Source organism: Mobula birostris, chromosome 9 (assembly GCF_030028105.1).
Source record: "Mobula birostris isolate sMobBir1 chromosome 9, sMobBir1.hap1, whole genome shotgun sequence".
Lineage (NCBI taxonomy): Eukaryota > Metazoa > Chordata > Chondrichthyes > Myliobatiformes > Myliobatidae > Mobula > Mobula birostris.
Genome location: NC_092378.1, coordinates 55,499,336 through 55,515,279, shown reverse-complemented (window position 1 = coordinate 55,515,279; position 15,944 = coordinate 55,499,336). Strand labels below are relative to the sequence as shown.

Sequence of the window (15,944 nt, the reverse complement as noted above, 5' to 3'; positions counted from 1 at the left end):
AAGGTACAGGAGCTCAGGAGTCACGCCACCAGGTTCGGGAACAATTATTACCCCTCAACCATCAGGCTCTTGAAACAAAGAGGATAACTTGAAATATTCATTGAAATATTCCACAACCTATGGACTCACTTTCAAGGGCTCTTCATCTCATGTTCTCAATATTTATTGCTCATTTATTTATTATTTATTTTTTCTTTTATATTTTCACAGTTTTTCGTCTTTTGCATACTGGTTGTCTGCCCTGTTGGGTGCAGTCTTTCATTAATTCTATCATGGTTATTGCATTATTGAGTATGTCCACAAGAAAACGAATCTCGGGGTTGTATATGGTGACACATGCAGTATGTACATTGATAATACGTTTACTTTTGAACTTTGAATAGGAAGATAGTCATCCACAATGGCTTGAACTTCATGTAGTCATCAATCAATGTCACTTAAAAACAATACAGTCTGCTGGAGCTTCCTGCATTTGAGTTAGCTCCCTGTGTTTAAAAATTCACAACATTTCCAAAGATCATCAAAACCATAAGATACAGCAGGTAATTTAGGCCATTTAGCCCATTGTATCTGCTCCACCATTCCAGCATGGCTGATTTTGTTTTGTTCTCTCTTGACACCATTCTCCAGCACCTTCCTGTAACACTTAATCCCTTTACCAATCTGGACTTCTACCTTAAATACACCCAATATCTAGGCTTCCACAGCCTCCCATAGTAACAAATTCCACAGATTCACCACCCTCTGGCTGAAGAAATTCCTCCTCATCTCTGTTCCAAAGGAACATCCCTTTATTCTGAGTTGATGCCCTTGGATCCTGGACTCTCCCTACCAATAGAAACATCCTCTCCATATCCGTACAATCCAGGCCGTTCAGTTTCCGATAGGAACATCCTCTCCATATCCGTACAATCCAGGCCATTCAGTATCCGATAGAAACATCCTCTCCATATCCATACAATCCAGGCCATTCAGTATCCAATAGGTTTCAAATAGATCCTCCCTTAGCATTTTGAATTCCCTCGAGTACGGGTCCAGAGACACGAAATTCTCCTCATACATTAGCCCTTTCATTTCTGGGCTCATTCCTGTGTACCTCTTGTGGACCCTCTCAAAAGCCTGCTCATTTTTCCTTCAGTAAGGGGCCCAAAATTGTTCATAATATTCCAAAAGCGGTCTGACCAATGCCTTATAAAGCCACAGAAGTGTTGTTGCCTAATAATCTTTCAACTCTAGTTGGACTCTCATGTAGAGAAAAGCCATTGACGTGGATGACCCAAGGTTGCTTCAGCCATATTGATCTATAACAGGAAAGGGACAATATCAACAGGAGGGAAAAATAGGAAAATTAAAAAAATAAATTTTAAACAAAAATTTTAACAGAAAAGCAAGTCTACCAGCACTAAAAAGTAACAAAGCCTGTTCCAAAGTAAAGAAAGAGGAGGCTCACTTGCAGTGGCATTTGTTTGATTTGTGTCTTGGGACTTTGCCTGGAAGCAAATCCAGATTCCATTCATCTGCGATCCAAGCACAACAAGTGCTGGTGTGTGGGGATGTAGCGCTCGGCGCCTTGAGCTCTGAGCCTGGTTTCCTGGCAGTGAGCTTAATCCAAAGTCTTCAGTTGCCGCCTGTGAAGGATCGACCGAGGAGCTATCCATCAGCGTTAAGCGTTGAACCAAGACCACATCTACTCTCGCGTGTGAACACACAATATTCTAATGGTGAGATGGTCCAGATTCAGATCCATTTATTTATCACGTGTACAGTGAAATGCGTCCTGTGCGTTAACAACCGCTACAGCCTAACGCTGTGATGTGTGCAAGTGACCCGCCACACATTCTGGCGCCAACATAGTATGCCCCGCAATGCTTAGCAGAGCAACACAGAACACATCACAACAAAGCAAGACAGGACATACCAAGTGACAAAGCAGCAACAGCAAGCCAAGCCCTGCACCTCCCTCCCTCCGTTCCACCCATACACACACACACATACAGTCCTCCTCCTCCATAACAGGCTGTCACCGGCTTCCAGTGAACTCATGGATTCGCAGACGTTGGTCTTTGACTTCCCCAGTTGAACTGCAGACCCAGGCTTCTATCACCAGTATCGACCCCAGGATTCGCTGATGACATGAATGGGAACCCCAAACACTAGCGCTCGAATTTCGGTCTCACCAACCTAGGAAGTCTCTGGCCCTCGTGCCTCCTGCCGGCAGAGAACTCTGAGTGCAGAACCCGCCAACGGCTGGCTGACCTGGGCAACCACTAGACTTCATCTCGCTGGTCTGCCAGCATAACATCTGATCACGGGTGTACCAAGTCCGTGTTGCTGACCTTCGAATGCGGAGTGAAGGCCTAGACTCCTGCCTTGCCTCTGATTCCCCCACTTCCAGCCCTTCGAGCTGCGCCGCCCAGCAATACTCTGATTTAATCCTAGTTTAACCACAGGACAAAATGCAATGACTAATTAATCTACCAACCTTTTGGAATGTGGGAGGAAACCGGAGCACCCGGAGGAAATCCATGCGGTCACAGGGAGAATGTACAAACACCTACAGGCCGTGACAGGAATTGAACCAGGATTACTGGTACTGGAAAGCATTGCGCCATCCATGTCCCCTACCTTGTCCCTCAGCCCTAATCTGACCTCTGACTCCCATCTCTATCCCCAAAACCATCACAACGAACCTAAATGAAACAACTAAGTGCGAGTCATGACCTCAACAGAGACCGCAGCTCTGCGCCATCTTGACCAGAAGGCGCTGGCAGATATTTATTGCTTGACCAACAACATGAATGTAGCTCACATCAAAGTTGCTAGTGAATGCAGCAGGCCAGGCAGCATCTCTAGGAAGAGGTACAGTCGACGTTTCGGGCAGAGACCCTTCCCCAAATGTTGACTGTACCTCTTCCTAGAGATGCTGCCTGGCCTGCTGCGTTCACCAGGAACTCTTATGTGTGTTGCTTGAAATTCCAGCATCTGCAGATTTCCTCATGAATGTAGCTCAAGAGTTTTTTTGAAGCATTTGTGTCAATGTTCAAAGTAAATTTATGATCAAAGTACATATACATTACCATATACGGGAGGAGAAGATGGCGGCGCGACGCAGCACGCGCAGCTCTCCGGTGAAATGATATTGTATCTGTTAAATAGGGGCTGTGGACAATTCTGATTTGATGGAGACAGACGTGAGAAGCGTAGAGGAACATCTGGAGAAATTTCTGAAATGCCCATTTCACTGCCGCTGCAACTGTGCGATTGAGAATCTCCGCAGGGCAGGCCCCAAAATCCCTGGCTTTGCCTGCTGCTGGCTACCGAGGCTGGGGTTGAAGCGTTCGGCAGAGATGGCGCTCGGTACTCGCTGTCGGAGGGCTGATCGGAGCTCGAAGTTTTCGGACGACTCAGAGTCAGACTGTGGTCGGGCATGGCAGGGAGAGTTTTCTTCCTTCTCCCGTCTGTGTGAGATGTGGGACTTTCGAGAGACTTTGAACTTTTTTGCTGTGGTCTGTTCTTCATCAAGTTATGGTATTGTTGCACTGTTGTAACTATATGTTATAATTATGCTTTTTTGTTAGCTTTTCAGTCTTGGTCTGTCGTGTGTTTCTGTGATATCACACCAGAGGAATATTGCATGCATTACTAAATGACAATAAAAGAGGACTGCGTGTCCTCATAATCTAATCTAATATACTACCCTGAGATTCATTTTCTTGCAGGCATTCACGGTAGATACAAAGAAATGCAATAGAATCAACGAAAAACTACTCATGAGCACTGACAAACAACCAACATGCAAGTGAAAGACAAACTCTGTAAATACAAAAAAAAGTAATAATTAATGAATAATGTTGAGAACATGAGTTGTAGACGAGCCCTTGAAAGTGAGTCTATAGGTTGTGAGATTAGTGCATTATTGTGTGTGAAGTTATCCACATTGGTTCAGGAGTCTGATGGTTGAAGCAATGTACCTCTGTGATAATTACTGCACTGGTATATTCACCTACAAGCCTCAGGAATGTGTCATCACAGGAATGTTTTAACCAGACACTTGGCTAATATTTCCTGACTAACTGCAAAACTAGCATTAACGAGAACACAGTACAAATATAAGTGGCTTTGTCATTTGGGAAATTGCATGCCAGGAGTGTTAACTTCGGGAGTGGATTATAATGTGCAAGCACAGTGCTGGTCCAAAGTGAGCATCTGTTCTACTTGGCGAATGCTTACTGCCGTTTGCAGCCCTAATAAGGTACTGATGATGGTTCGGGTTGCGTGCTGAACAGAAACGAATGGCTAATTAGATGGAAAAGCCTTCACATTGAGGTGACACAAAATGTTTAGCCTACGATGATGACTAAGTGTGAATGGGTGAGAGACAGCAGGAAGAGCAAAGAGCTGTGAGAAATCGAAAACACCGAGGTGAGAACGAGAGCATCGAAGGTTACTTGTGGTAACCGCAGGATCCACATAGCAACCTCGTGTGGCTGATGGAGGAGTCGTCATGGTTGTGGTACAGGAGGTTGCTTTAACATATGAGGAGCATTTGAGGGCTCTGGGCCTGAACTCCCTGAGGGGGAATCTCATTGAAACCTACCTAATATTGAAAGCATTAAATAGAGAGGATGTTTCCTTCAGTGGGGGAGTCTTAAGACCAGAGGGCACAGGTTCAGAATACAAGGACATCCCTTTAGAACAGAAATGAGGAGGAATTTCTTTTTCCTGTGGAATGCATTGCCACAGACAGCTGTGGAGGCCGTCATTGAGTATATTTGAAACAGAGGGTGATGACTTCTTGATTAGTAAGAGCGCAAACATTGCGGGGGAGAAGGCAGGGGAATAAGGTTGAGAGGGAAAATAAATCAACCATGACCAAATGGAAGAGCAGACCCGATGGGTCAAAAAACCTAATTCTGCTCCTATGTCCTTTGGTAACATGATGATGTGGAAGATCAACCAACTAACTAGGATCAGACAGAAGATATAAACGGGTTATTGTTTGGTTTTCAAGAGGTGATATCTTGGGGGTCAAGATATCAGGAGTCAGTCTGTTACTGAGGTCCCAGATTGTGGCTTGTGTAATTGCCTTGGATGAAGACACTGAAGGAATGGCTGCTAAGTCTGCTGCATAAATTTCCACAGATGTACTGTGGAGAGCATCACTGTCTGGAACGGAGGGGCCACTGCACAGGGAGGTAAAAAGCTGCAGAGGGTTGTAATCTTACCCATCTCCATCATGGGCAGTAGCCACCCCACCATAGGGGACACCTTCAAAAGGTTGTGCCTCCAGAAGTCAAGTCAAGTCAAATTTATTTATAAAGCACATTTAAAAACAACCCTTGTTGACCAAAGTGCTGTACAAACCATAACAGGTAGCTAAAATCACAAGTACAAGAAACACAGATATAAACAAGGCACACAGCTTATAGGCACAAAATAAACAACTCATGGACCTAATCACAAGCCAAAAATCAGCCACATCAGGAAGATTCAAACGCTAGTGAATAAAGGTAAGTTTTGAGCCAGGACTTAAAAGAGTCAATGGAGGGGGCAGATCTGATAGGGAGGGGAATGCTGTTCCACAGTCTAGGGGCTACAACTGCAAGGGTGCGGTCACCCCTGAACGTAAATTTAGATCGTGGGACAGCCAGGAGCCCCAAGTCAGCCAACCTGAAGGACCTGGAAGTAGAATAAGGGGTTAGAAGGTCTGCGATATAGGAGGGGGCCAGCCCATGTAGGGCTTTATAAATAGACAGGAGAACCTTAAAATCAATTCTAAACTGTACTGGTAGCCAGTGGAGAGAGGCCAGGATAGAAGTAATATGGTCCCTCTTCCAGGCACCTGTCAGGAGCCTGGCTGCGGCATTCTGGACCAGTTGCAGGCGTGACAGGGACGACTGACTAATCCCAGTATACAGGGAGTTGGAGTAGTCCAAGCGGGAGGATACAAGGGTGTGGATGACTTTCTTGAGATCTTTGAAAGAGAAAAACGACTTGATTTCCAGAAGGTGACATCCATCTTTAAGGATCCTCACCACCCAGGACACTCTCTCTTTTCTATCTGGAATATGGTCTCCTGAATAAAGCAAAGGTATCAATTCATTGGGAACAACTTGGAAAAGATTTACTCCAGCAGGTTTATGAAGAGATTAATGGAGATTAGCATTATTGGTCCCTTGTGCATACAATGGAATGCGTTGTTTGGGTCAATGACCAACAAGGCCCAAGGATGTGCTGGAAGCAGCCCACATGTGTCGCTATGTTTCTGGCACCAACATAGCATGCCTGAAATGTACTACACGGAACCCGTACATCTTTGGGATATGAGAGGAAACCCACGTGGTCTTGGGGAGAATGTATAAACTCCGATCACCTGTGCTATAATGCAGATCCCTGTGTATCCATATCTCTATCCCACATCATTCAATGTGCAAAGCTTCTCAGCAGTATGCATTAGAAAACAGTAAATTATAGCTGCAGATTTAAAAAAATATAGGACTACTTAATGCATAGTGCAAACTGAGAAGAGTCTGTGACTAAAGGACAAAAGAGGAACATGCTAGGCTTGCATGGACCGCAGTTCAGAATAGTGGGAAGAGGCTTGATTGATGTTGAGTGAAAGGCCCGTCCTTTGGTGAACAAGTCAAGGGTGACTTGAGCGTGGCCTCTGAGTGCTCTCAGACGCTGGCACTGTTTGCATTCTGCAGGCTGATGAACAACGCTGGGTAAACTTGGGCTCTGGAGTGGAGGTGATGTCGGTCGTACTGCTTCTCATTTGCCTTGAAGATTAGTCAGCTCCGATGGGCCATTGCAGTGAGGGAAGTGTGGGGGAGCGATTCACCCACTCACTTTCGAGGACTCTACAACTCATGATTTCAGTATTTATTTGTATATCTATTTAATTTTTTTTGCATTTGCAGTTTGTCTTTTGCACATTGGGTGCTTTTCAATCTTTGTGTAGTTTTTCATTGATTCTGTTACGTTTCTTTGATCTATTGCAAATGCCTGCAAGAAAATAAATCTCAAGGTTGCATATGGTGACATGTATGTACTTTGTAAGTACGTGGAAACACATTGAGATAAATTTACTTTGAACTTTGTTTTGGAGCTGTTGGTGTAGACTGTGGCTTGTGTTGTCATCATCCAGCGAATGTGGCTTGGAGAAGGTTTTCTGGAAGCAGCTACAGTACATTTGCTTCATTGTCCTGGAGCAGTCCAAGGGTTTTTTTGTGTGAGATCAGATGCAGGTTAAATAGCTGGTGGGCTGTCACTGCCTCAGGGTTGGCTACTAATGGGAGGGTTTCAATTCAAAGTGGGTGGAGTACTGCAGATGTGCTGCATTAATTCAAGGATCCCTTTGTGTTCAGGTACCCATTATGTGGCCAATACCTGAATGATTATACCCTCATTTATCTCCGTAGTTGATTCCAGATTTTCTGCTGCCTATACAGCTGTTCTGACTGAAAAGCCATGACTTAATAATAGTAAATTCAAACATGTGTTGCAAATTAAAGTTCCTTTCCTACACTAAAACCATAAATACCAACACCAAACAGGAAGTTCTGAAGAAAAGCAGAGGTTCTCTCCCTAGCACCTTGGACAATATTTACCCATGAACTGTCCTTGCTAAAACAGCAAACATTCTCACACTGGTAGCCTTATGCACAAAATACTGGAGGAATTCAGCAGGTCAGGCAGCATCTCTGGAAATGAATAAACAGTTGACGTTTCAGGGAAAAGACCCTTCTTCAGGACTGGAAAGGAAGTGGGGGGGAGACTCCAGAATAAAATAACAGATGGAAGGAGGATAGACAGAAGGTGATAGGTGAAGCCAGGTGGGTGGGAAAGATAAAGGGCTGGAGAAAGAGGAATCTAATAGGAGTCTGATAGGAATCGGACAGAATCTGGTGTGTATGGGCACAAGATGACTGCTGCTTTCCTTCCACTGAAACAGTGACTTCTTCAAAGAGAAGATCAAGTTCATTATCACTGATACTGTTGTGAAGTTTTGTTGTTGTGGGGCAGCAGTACCGTGCAAGACGTAAAAATCAGGGTGACTTATAAATAAATGAGGAGTGCAAAAGGGGGAATTGGCGAGGTAGTGTTCATGGTTTCATGGACCGCTCAGAAATCTGATGGTGGAGGGGAAGAATTGAGTGTGGGACTTCAGCCCCTTGTACCTCCTCGCTGATGCTAGTAATGAGATGAGGGCACATCCCGGATGGGGAGGGTCCTGAAGGATACGTGCCGCCTTCTTGAGCCACCGCCCTTTGAAGACCTCTTCACGGCGGGGAGGTTTGTGACCGTGATGGAATTGGCTGAGGCTACAACCTCCTACAGTGTTTTTCACTCCTGCACGCTGCAGCCTCCATACCCGACCCGACACAACCAGTCAGAATGCTCTCCACCATACATCTGTAGAAATTTTCAGCAGCCTTTGCTGACGTACATAATCTCTTCCGGCTCCTGACGAAGTAGAGCCATCGTCAGTGTGTTGCACCCAGGATAGCCAGAGTGGAGCATTACGGAGACAGAGCACAGAAACAAGTCCTTCAGCCTACCAACCCCATGCCAGCTATCAACCACCCATCCGGCATGAATCCTGCTGTATTCTCCCCAGACTCCTCCTCCAATTCTCTCGCTCACCTACACTCTAGTTACAATTCTAATGACCTTTTAACCTATTGACCTGTTCGTCCTTGAAGTGTCAAAGGAAACCCACCCAGTCCCAAGGCAAACTTGACAACCCCATTTAGACAGCACCCAAGGGGCAGGAGTGCTCTGAGATATCCTTCGATTCAGAGAGGTGCTATATAAATGCAAGTCTTTTTTTTGTTCCAACCCCAACATACTTGTACAGAAGCTTCATTATAAAGTGCTCCTGTAGCCGCAAAGCTCGTCTTTTTCCAAAGAAGTTGATTGCAGGGCAGGACGTCATTGTGACTTCGATCCAGGGATGAAAGCTTTCGCTGTGTATAAATGCAAAGCTCAGTAAAGCAGAACTGAATCAAAACTGGACTTCGTCAGAGAGGTTTTATGAGCGGGCTTAACCTGTCGCACAGGGGTTAACAGGAAGGCCACTGCAGTTGAGGGCTTTTGTCTTTGTTTATGGGAGTGGGTGAAGGAGGTAGGAGAGGGCTTCGGGTCCTCAACAAATAGGGGGAACTAATATATATTCATTGCTAGTCACAAGCAGCAGACCCAGGGAAGCACTTTGCCGAGTTGGTGATCTAAACTTGCAGTGAACTAAGACGAAATGTCAAAGTCAGTACCCATTGATGTGGAAATGTGTCTTGTCCTTCTGCATAAAGACTTGCTATTCGGCAGGAAGTAAAATGTCTTCGCTGACTGGTGTGAGTGTAATATATGGGAGAATAATTGTAGTCAGGCAATTGATCTTCTGGCAAGGAGGTGCTTTAAAAAGTGGCAGGTTTTGTGATGCAGCCTAGTAAAGAGCTATGGTACTGACAGCTCATAAATCTGTTGGGCTTTCTTCCACCCTGACCACTGAATTGTAAAAGAGTCCATTTTATAATAATATATATATTTAATTAATGGCCTATTTCTCACAGTTAGGGAGGTTTTGCTGCTGGTTACTAGGCACTTTAATGAAGTGGTAGAGGGCCACGCCCATTTCCTCTCTGTCACACTCCTCACCGAAAATGCCACTGTTGTTGTTTGTGCTTTTCCGACCAGTACCTTCCTCACCTGCCCTTGTCAGAGTGGAAGCAGGGGCCTGACCCCAAGATTAATTGAGACTCTGCATTATAAATTGGAGATAAGCTGTAATCTGCTAACACAGACGTTCGATAGACCGCTCAGCACGTTAGGAACAGCTTCGTCCCTCCGCCATCAGATTTCTGAATGGCACATGAACACTACAGTTATGTTTTGCAACTCCCAAAACATAAAATGAATCAAAAGAAAAACACAGACCCAGGAGATGTATGTCTACTTTTTTTTAGTTTAGTAAGGTGCACACTGATGACATGGTGGCGTAATGACGTATGCCATTCCCATACTTTTACATATAACCCGTAATATAAACCTAATGCGAGGTGTGATCTGTGTTTAGACAATTTAATCGCTGGCACAGATCAGAGGTGAGAGCCAATTTTGCTCACTCTTCGTGATGGTCACTCCTCTCTCCATGGCGCTGAGGCCATGAAGACTGCCCCAGCTGTTGTGTGTCGTTTCTGCTAATATGATGAACTGATAAGCGAGGCTTTGGGCTGGCTCCAGAGTTCGGCTCTGAGGGCTCCATTTGGTTCAGAATGCTGTTGCTCGCTTCAATTGTTTGCATGAGTTGTGTTTTTTTCCCCTTCCTCTTGGGCATCAAGCGTTGGTCTTTTATTTTTTTCTTTAACTGGGTTCTTTCAGGTTTCTTTGTTTTGTAAGCAAACAGATCTCGAGGTTGTCTAACTTATACATTCTTTGGTAATAAGTGTTTGAATCTTTAATTAGTTAAACAAAGAATTAAAGATTCAAACAATATATTTACAATATTACTCAAATAATATGGAAATATTAAATACACAACTACCTCATTATTTCCACTTTTTTGCACTTAGTTTTTAATATTTTTATTGTAACTTATAATAATGCTTTTTTTAGTGTATTGCACTGTAATGCTGCCACAAACCAACAAAATTCATAACATACACGTGACATTTCCAGCCTACAAAAAGTGATGGATATAGCCTAGCCCATCACGAGAAAAGCCCTCCCCACCATTGAGCACGTCGGCATGGGGCTCTGCTGCAAGAAGTCAGGTCACTCATCAAGGACCCCCTCCGACCAGGCCATGCTCTCCTCTCACTGCTGCCATCAGGAGTGCAGATACAGGAGCCTTAGGTCCCAGCCACATCACCTGGTTCAGGAACAGTTATAACCCATCAGCCATCAGGCAACTCGATCAGCGTGGATAACTTCACTCACCACAACAACGAACTGATTCCACAGCCTATGGACTCTCTTACAATGACACTTCAACTCATGTTCTTAGTATTTATTTATTTATGTGCTTGCCCAGTTTGTGATCCTGATGAGGGGTCTCGGTCCAAAATGTTATCTGTAAACTCTTTTCCATAGATGCTGCTGAGTTCCTCCAGCATTTTGTGTGTGCTGTTCAGCCCCGTTTGTCTACCTTGGCACACTGATTGCTTGTCAGTCTTTGTGTGTAGTTTTTCATTGGTTCTATTGTGTTTCTTTGTTCTACTGTGAATGTCTGCAAGCAAGAAATATCTCAGGGTAGTACGTGGTGACATAAATATAGAGTCATGGAGTCGTACAACACTACTGCACAGAAATGGGCCCTTCGGCCCATCTAGTCTATGCCAAGATCTCACACACTGACATATGGTTGTTCAGGCCTGGAGAACTCCAGTGTGCTATATGTTACTATCGGTTTATTATTACCACATGTGCCATGATACAATGAAAAGTTTGTCTTGCACTCTGTTCATACAGATCAAATCATTGCACAGAGCACTGAGGTAGAACAGGGGAAAGCAATAGACAAATATAACAAAGGTCAGTGGTGTTGTGAGTAGTACGGAAGGTTGTTCTAGGTGGCAATGGAACATTAACAGCATGCAAAGCTGGGCTGTGAAGTGGCAGATGGAGTTCAATCCGGTAACGCGTGAAGTGGTACATTTCAGAAGATCAAATTTGATGGCAGGATTCTTAGCAGTGTGGAGGAACAGAGGAATCTTGGAATTCAAGTACGTAGATGCCTCAAAATTGTCGGTCAAGGTGACAAGGTGGTTAAGAAAGCATATGGCATAATGGCCTTTGTAAATCGGTGCAATGTGTTCAAGAACTGCAAGGTAACATTGCAACTCTACTAAATTCTGGTTAGACCACACCTGGGATATTGTGTTCAGTGTTGATCACCTCATTATAGGAAGAATGTATAAGCTTTAGAGATGGTGCAGAAGAGATTCATCAGGGTGCTGCCTGGATTGGAGAACACGTATTATCAGGGAAGGTTAGGTGAGCTAGGGCTTTTCTCTCTGGAGCGAAGGAGACTGATAGATGTGTATAAGATTATAAGAGGTATAGATAGAGTGGACAGCCAACACCTTTTCCCCAATGTGGCGATGGCAAAGGGACATAATTTTCAAGCGATTGGAGGATAGTATGGGGGGGAGCGGGAATGAGAAAGGTAAGTTTTTTACACAGAGAGTGGTGAGTGCATGGAACACACTGTGGGGGTGGTGATGCAGGCACGTACGTTAGGGACATTTAGGAAACTCTTAGATAGGCACATGGGTGATAGAACAATGGAGGGCTATGTATGAGGGAAGGGTTAGATTCATCTTGGAGTAGATTAAAAGGTTGGCACAATATTGAAGGCCGAAGGGCCTGTACTGTTCTATGTTCTCATAACAGAATGAAGAATAAAGTGTAACATCTACAGAGAGAGTGCAAAGAAGATAAATAATAAGGTGCAGGATCATAATGAGGTAAATTGAGGTCAAGTGTCCATCTCATCGTACCAGGGAACCATTCAATATTCCTATAACAGCGGGATCGCCTTGAACCTGCTGATATGTACTCTCAGGCTTTTGTATCTGCTGCACAGTGGAAGTGGGGAGGGAAGAGACCAGGGTGGCATGGCAAGGGAGCAGTTGGTATAATGCTTTACAGCACCAGCAATCAGCAATTGGGGCTCAATTCCCAACAGCCTCTGGAAGTAGTTTGTACAGGACTACGTGGGTTTCCTCCAAGTGCCCCAGTTTCCTCCCGCACGCCAAAGACATACAGGTTGGGGTTAGTAAGCAGTGACCATGGTAAGTTGGCGCTGGTGCTTTGGCGACACTTGCAAGCTGACCCCCCCCCGCCCCACCCCCAGAATGTGTTGGTCATTGACACAAATGATGCATTTCACTGTATGTTTCAAAACACATGCGGCAAATAAAGCTAATCTTTCTTTTTCCCGGTCCTAGTCTCACCATCTTCAGGGGAGAAAAGCCTGCATGTGATTACCCAATTTATGCCCCTCATCATGTTGTATTCCTCTATCAAATCTCCCCTGATTTTTCTACACTGTAGGCAATGAAGTCCTAACCTATTCCACCTTTCCCTGTGACACAGGTCCTTAAGTCCTAACAACATCCTTGTCAATTTTCCCTGCATTCTTTCAATCTTATATCTTTCCTGTATGTATGTGGGCAGGACTGCACACAGTACTCCAAATTCGGCCTCACCAATGCCTTGTACCGCTTCTACAAAACATTCTAGCTCCTGTACTCAGGGCTCTGATTCATGAAGGCCAATGTGCCAAAAGCTCTCTTTGTGACTCTATCTACCATAATTCCTGGTGGAATTCCTGGAGGATCTGTATTCCCTGATCCCTTTGTTCTACTGCATTCCTCAGTATCCTGCTGTGTAAGTTATACACTGGTTTGTCCTGCCAAAGTGCAATGCCTCACACTAGTCTGCATTAAGTTCAATCTGCCAATATGAATGACAGAGGCTTCCAGGTCACTGGACTTGCACTTGGTGTACCGTACCATACAAGTTGCAGACCCAAACATTCTTCACTTACAAGTCATCATCTTCCACAAGATATGAAGTAAGGAAAAACAGCGCTGGACCAATCAGATAAACACAAGTTCAAAGCCAGCGTGAGGAAGTACTCTTCGCACAAAGTATGAATAATAACTGGAATAATTCCCAGACAAACAGCTCAGGAGCAAAATTATTCAATAGTCATTTGATGTCGGAAGTGGTTTGGAAAAAAGTGGAAGACTTCAAAGCAGGAATGTTGAAATTTCCATTTATCTTTGCAATCTGAATTGAGAAAAATAGTTTTAAAATTTCATTCAAATAATTAATTCTAATATCAATTTGTTCTTTTTACTTTTCCCACATTTTCTCTTGCTGAACAGTTCCCATTCAATTATTTAAATTAATTTTTTTTAAAAAGAAAAAATTTGAGATCAAGTCCCTGAAGTTCTGAGGTGTGTGTTCTAAGCAGAGAGCTTGGAATGTGTCAAAGCTCTCACTGAAGCTGCACTAAAATGAAGTACGTTTATTTATAACACAACAGATCGTGTTGCTATTATGGTCAGGAAAGCTCACCAATGCCTCTACTTCCTCAGGAGGCTAAAGGAATTAGGTATATCCCCATCAACTCTTACCAATTTTTATTGACACATCATAGAGAGCCTTCTGTCTGGACGCATAGCAACTTGGTCTGGCAACTTGGTCTGCATGTGACCACCGAGAGATATGGACACAGCTCAGCACATCATAGGAACCAGCCTCTCCTCCATGGATTCTTCTTGCTGCCTCAGTAAAGCAGCCTGCATAATCAAAGGCCCCACTCACCCTGGATGTTCTCCCTTCTCCCCTCTCCCATCAGGCAGAAGATACAAAGCATGGACCACCAGGCTCAGGACTGCTTCAATCCCACTGTTACCATTCCTGAACAGAGCTCTTGAACAAAAAGATAGACTCTTGACCTCACAATATACCTCATTATGTCCTTGTCCTTTATTGTTTACCTGCTCTGCACTCTTTCAGTCATTTCATATGTTATTTTGCATCATCATTTTGCCGCCTTCTAGCTCAATGCTCTGTGTAATTATTTCATTTGTCTGAGCAGTCTGCAAGATAAGATTTTCACTGTATGTGTGACAATAATAAACACCAGTCTTTAGTGAATACAGTAATCCATTTAATTTGACTTGCTTTTCCTACAAGATGACTTTGGTACCAAGAAGAACTTTCTGTGTTGCGCTGCTGGTGTTGACTAGAGAAAGCTCGATGAGAGCTAGTTGTCAACTCTGTGCTATGGCTGACAGATGCAGATAGAGGAGCCCAGCGTGGAAGCACATCAAGACTACAGGATATGCCATCTCTGTTGGAGAGCTGGCAAGGAGTGGGTGACTCTGTGTTCAGTGGGTGCAAGTTTTGGAAGAGTAGTCTATGACGAAGCAAGAACCGTAAATGCAGAAGATACTCAGCAATTCAGGCAGCATCTGTGGGAAGAGAACCAGAGTTAATGTTTCAGATCAGAGACCTTGCTTCAGAACTCTATCCATTTCCAAAGGCACTCCCTGACTTGCTGAGTGCTTCCAGCATTTTCTGTTTCTATTTCTGATTTCTTGATATCTAGCATCTGTAAGTTTGATTTTATTTTCAAATATATAAAACTGGGCATTGTATAGAGGAATGAAGCAAGACTAAAGATTTGTTGTCAAAAAGTGTGAGCCAGTGGAGTTTTTAATAGACCTGTCTGTTAAATGAAAGTCTTAACAGAAGGATTTTGGAGCAAAGTGGTGATGGGCATTGGGCAACTCGTATAGGGGGAAAGAGCTAGTCTGTGAAATACTTTGGACTCGGAGTACACCAGGACAAGTTGCTCATTGTCTGATCCAGTTGTGATACATGGCCTTTACTGTCTTTCAGTGCTAGAAAGAGAAGGGGAGGATGTGAGGGGTTGGTGATCAGGTTCAACACACATAATGCAGGAACATGCGAGGGGACATGAATGGGATGTTGCTCCCCAATTGAATTCAATTTTAATAGACCAGTGGGGGTACGTGAGACCCTGGTTCAGTGCAGCATTGATCAGCGGACCCTCCAAAGTTCATCTGGCATGGAGAAAGGCCGATGAAACTTTTCAATTCCAAAATTCAGGCCAAGTGCAGGCAAATGCTAATGGCTTGGTAGGCACCATGACAGATGGGCTGAAGGGATAGTCTCCAAGTTACCATACTGTATGACACTGTTTTGTGCAGTTCTGGTCATCACATGTAGGTAAGATGGGACTAAACTGGAGAAGGTACAGAAAAGATACACCAAGATGATGCCCGGGATGAAGGTTTTGAGTAAAAAGGAGAGTCTGGATAGGCTGGGTCTGTTTTCCCTGGATTGTGGGAGACTGAGGAATGATGTGATAGAGGAACGTAAAATTATGAGAGGCCTAGAGG

At 44.2% G+C, this 15,944-nt stretch overlaps 1 protein-coding gene across 9 annotated transcripts in view; it reads left to right on the top strand.

The window, feature by feature from the left end:
- Positions 1–15,944, top strand: part of prickle1b (prickle homolog 1b) — a 183,937-nt gene that overhangs the window by 100,262 nt on the left and 67,731 nt on the right. The window lies entirely within an intron of this gene.